Consider the following 5,681-nt stretch of genomic DNA (forward strand, 5'->3'; position numbering starts at 1 on the left):
AAACAATTGATCAAATTAGAAATTTGAATTGATAAAATTTGAGTTTTTGGTGTCCGGCTTTTAATTTTTCATCTTACCTTCATTTAAAATTAGGTCTTTTTATAAAAAAAATGTGAGTATATAATGAAAATTTGAAATACTAATAATAATATTTATTAGCTTTATTATCGATAGAAGGGCACAAAAGTAACTCTATTTTTTATAAATAATAATTATATTAAAAGCCACAAGAAGTGACAAAAGACCTTATCTCAAAGTTTTCGCACATGTAGTAGTACACCCTAGGTAACACACTAGAGGTTACGACTAAGAGAAAAGACCGAAAATACAAAGTCAAAAACCGGAGAACAAGATACAATAAGAATTCCAAAAAAAATCCAACCCCGAATAAGAAAAATCTCTATTAGATATTCTGAAAATAAAAACGGCCTTCGAGAAACAATTAAAAATCACCACTTCTTTGTTTAGATCTTTGTTTTGAAATACCCTACTATTCCTGCACTTACATAATTTCCACACCAACAGAAACTAAACCTCCCACAATTTCCAATAAGGACCTCTAGAGATAGTCTCTTGCCATTGTGTCATAAAATCAGTCACCGAATTGAAAATTCAATCAACTTCCAACTTCTGCAAAATATCACACCAAAAACTTCTAGATCGAGTTACTAAGAAATCAAGAGATGGTATTCTATTATGCAGAACAAGTCAAATAAAAAATTTAACCCGAGGCGGTGCTAACGAACTCCAAATGCATTTGAAAGGAAATATAATACTCGTGTTATCTGACTCCCTCACACCACGTCCATTATTTGTCATTCCATGCAAATCACCACTATTAACTTCACTTACAGAACCATTTCCATGCACAGCACCATCATGACCAATTTGAACACCAAACCCATTAACGTTACTATCTTAAATGGCGTAAACTCTTTGAATAATAAAATTTTGCCACTTTTTGTGGTTTTTAATGAAACATTATGGATGTTTTTGACAAACACCCATGCCATACCAAAACATTCTCAAAAATACTTGCTACACTTTCAATATTAAAAAAAACATTTTCAATGTTTTTCTTTGCAAAACTAAACTTTATTAATTATAAAAATACGGTAATCAATAGAAATCTTTCCAAACTAATTAAGATCTATGCAATTAAGATCTTTACAAATAAAACAAATTAAAATCTTTTAAAATAAATTAATTAAAGTCTTTTCAAATAAAATAAATTAAGATCTTTCCAAATAAAACCAATTAAGATCTATCCATATAAATTAACATTAATCATTGGTAAATGTTTATCTATATATAATTAAAACTGATTAAATTCAATATATAGATTTATACGTGAGTAGCGTTTACCAATAGCTTACTTTAGGTTAACATTGGAAACATGTTAATGTTGGACATTATACGTTTACTGATTATTCTTATATAGAAAAATCAAATTAAAAACTTTATTAAAATAAAATAAATATATTATTAGTATACTAATGGTATACTAAACGTATACCAAATTATCAAAGAAAATCTGAATCACTAAACTGAGTTTACCATTCTACAATGAACTGAGAATTTCATGCACACTTTTTTATTTTTAAACATGACAGTAAAATTGTAGAAATTGTTATAAATTTCTTAGATTGAAATTTTCAATAAAATATTTAAATATTTTGACTATTAGTTTACCAATAATTTACTAGATGTATACTAAAAAAATATTTTTCAAAATATATAACTACTATTTACAACTAATATCTTTCCAAATAAAACCAATTAAGATCTTTCCAAAATCGAATTCAAATAAAATCAACGGTAATCATTAAATGATTAGATTTAATATATAGATTTATATGTTAATCCTATATGAAAGTTTACCAAATGTTAAACTATAGTTTATTAAATGTAAAACTATAGATTTAATTTTATACTAAATGTTTACCAGCAATAAGGTTAACCAATAGTTTACCAAATGTTTATCAACATGACATTATAAAATAAATATAAAACTTAATAATAAAAATTGACAGTACGCAAAATGTTAACTAATATTATACCATTAATTTGAATTTTTTTTTCCAGACAAGAACAAATAAATAAAAAACAAACCAAACTATAAATTTAATTATATACTAAATGTTAAGCAACAGTAAGGTTAACCAATGGTTTACCAACATGATATTATAAAACAAATATATAACTTAATAATAAAAATTGATTGTATGCAAAATGTTAACCAGTAGTATGAAATTAATAAGAAATTTTTCAGACATGGAAAACAAATAAAAAAACAAACCAATAATCAGAATTTAACTAATATTCTAAAACACAAAACAACTAATTCATTATAATTCAAAAACCAACACTAAAAAAGTAATTTGATTGTTCTATACATTCATCAATTCTGACTTCATGATCTCGTTTCAATCTCCTCATCACTATCGATGTTCTCTTCAAGCTTCATATGTCCATATCGATGGAATAAGATTCTAACAAAAAACAAACGACATCAAGCAAAAAGAATCAACAAAACTATTTGTGAAAACGATAAAAAAATACCTTGATAGTAATATGATTATGAACAATGAGTTTATCCTTACGATTAGTGATGTCGAATTTTTCGAAATCGTTGTCATCTTCTTCTTCCAGAACAAACTTTTTGTGGTTCTTCATGGGTGCCGAAAGTTTAACAAATTCGACTTTTGTTTTTGCTAGAAACTAATTTAAATTTAGGAATACTTATTTGGATATTATTTGGAATTAGGCTAAAAAATAGCCTAAAATCTTGCCTCAATCTTTTATATTCAACCTCAATTAAAAGACATGTAAATCTATTCAATATTTATGATCATATTTTTCAACTTTTAAAAGTATGTATTTGAGAAAAGAAAAGTTATTATTAAAAAGAGGAAAATGTAAACAGTATTTTTCAATTTTGAAACTCTTCACTGTATTTTTGAGAATAAAGTTCTCTAACTATTTATGAGAATAAAGTTCTCTAACTTAGTATTTTGTGTAATTTTCTCTTAGACAAAATACTACAAATGGCTCACTTAATCTCAACACTATGGATGTAGGTTTCATTTTAGATAAATACGAATTGTACTTTTCTTTTTTTATTTTTAAACTTTTCATTTTACATAAATATGTGGCCTCATCTATTTAGTCCAAAACTAACATATGTGTGCTTATTCCAACTCACAAATCAACAAACCCTAGATTTTCAAAATCACAATCTTCACGTTTCTAGTCCCGACGCCGGCTTCAAGACCGGGGATTCGTTGTTCTCAACAACCGTTTAACACACCAGTTCCGATGTCGGCTTCCTATTTTCTTCCTTTTCTTAAATATTGGCGATTGTTGATGTCTGTTGTTGTCGGAAATTGGTGGGACGGGCTTTTATGGGAGGTTGTTGTTGAGGAGATCGACTGCCGCCGTCGCACACCATCGCCATAAGCCCGTCAACATTCGATTCAGTCAAGTCTTTCTCATATCTAAAATTGAATCAATATTTTGGGTGTTGGTTAATCCATTTTTTTTATGAACGACGGTAGTGATGTGGTGGTGGTTCAATTTTTTAGTGCTGCACAACCTGCACTCTTGGTGTTTGTAGAAATGTTTATAAGAATATCTCTTGATGTCTGTAATGTTTTGGGTGTTAGTTAACAAATGGTTAACATTGGGTAAACTGTTGGTTGAATTGTAATAAATTTTATTTTGAATATATTATTAATAAAATCATTAGTAAACTGTTGCTGAATTTTATTTTGTTGCTAGTTAACCAATAGTGTACTAATGGTGCACCAATAACCTTGTTTTTAATACACTGTTAGTAAACGTTGGGTTAACCGTTGGTAAATGTGTAATAATTTTTTATTTTGAATATATAGTTAATAAATCGGTTGGTAAACTAACAAACTATACTTTTAAAAAAATTAATAATTTTGTTTCTATAATACCGTTAGTGGGGAGTGGATCACCTTAAGTCCAAAATTTTCTCAATTTTCCTCAAGTCCATTTAGATGTTTGACATTTAAACAATATGATAAAAATGGAGGGAATTAAATATTATTTTGCTTAGGTGTCAAACATCTAAATGGACTTGTTGAAAATGGAGGGAATTTGAACTTGAGGGGAGTCATTCCCTCGTTAGTGAACCGTAAGTAAACCGCCGATAAATTTATAGTTAATTAATTTTTAATATATCATTAATAATTTTATAGTAAACTTAAATTGTGCGTAAAAACATAAATTATTTTCTAGTATACATTTAGTAACCTGTTAGTATACCGCTAGTTAACCAAGATCATATTTTTGAGATTAAAAAAATATTTTTTAAAATAACAAAAATTATTTTTAAAAAAAAGTAAAAATTATATTTTCAAAAACAAACTTTGTCGTTGTATTTTTGAGAATATTTTAACTTTTTATAGGTACTTATCTAAAGAGGCCTTTGTCTAATTAACTCTTTCTTAAATTTATGAAAAAAAATTCGTCTTCATTCTACTTAGGCAGAAGGTATAAAAAAAACCCTCGACTTTTTTTCAAAAGTACATATCAGCCCTTTTATTTTTTTTAGGCACAATTAAGCCCTCGTGTTTTTAAAATTGAACAATTAAACCCTTTTCGTTTTAGAATCGAACAAATAAAACCTTTTAATTTACTTTTGGGACACTTACCCCCTCAAATTTTTAGAAAATATTTTAAAAATTAAAATTCTTTTTAAATTATTTCTTATATGATTATAATAGACATGTTAGCCATTAACGAGTGTTTCTAATGATGTTGGATGAAAGGGGTTATTTGTTCTATTTGAAAACAAAAAGGGCTTAATTATACCCTAAAAAGTAAAAGGGCTAAATTGTACTTTTATGAAAACTATGAGGGTTTTTTTTTGTACCTTTTGCCTTCTACTTAATACTTATAAACAAAAATTATTATTAGTATACTACATTTTGTAGATTTTGGAAATTCTAATTTTTATTTTTGAAAATTTTGGACATTCTATTTGATACTTATAAACAATAATATTTAATATTTAAATTAATTTATTTATTAAAAAGAGTTTGAATTAGTATTTCTTATAATTGTTAAAAAATTAAATGAAATAGAATTATTTTATTAGACTCTGCCTAAATTTTTATTTTATAATAGAATTATAATTTCGTATTAGACTCTGCTTAAATTTTTATTTTATAATATCATTTTTAATTTGACTATATTTTATGGTTATATAATTAAAAACCGCAAAAAAAATTCAAACCGTTTTAATTAAATAACTAACAATTTTAATTTAATTTTAAAAATCATAATATCATAAACCATTTTATAAAAAATACTAATGGACTGGCCGATGCCTAGCCCTAATGACCATAGCTCAAATGGTTACCCAATTTTGAATTTTAACATATTTTTTATCAAAAATTTTATTACTGAAATCCTTCAAAAGTATATATTAGCTTCATAAAAACAAAACAAAAATCGATCAGATTATGATGTACAATTGGCACATTATCAGCAGTCATTTTGAAGTGGAGCAACTATTTTCTTGCAAGTTGCAACCATATTTGAAAAATAAAAGGTAAACATTTACAAATTTAAAGCTAAAAAGAGCAGCTTAAACAAAATATAAAAGAATTTATCCAATAGAAAACCTGCAAAAACAGCTTAGAACAAAA

Source organism: Mercurialis annua, linkage group LG2 (genome assembly GCF_937616625.2).
Source record: "Mercurialis annua linkage group LG2, ddMerAnnu1.2, whole genome shotgun sequence".
Lineage (NCBI taxonomy): Eukaryota > Viridiplantae > Streptophyta > Magnoliopsida > Malpighiales > Euphorbiaceae > Mercurialis > Mercurialis annua.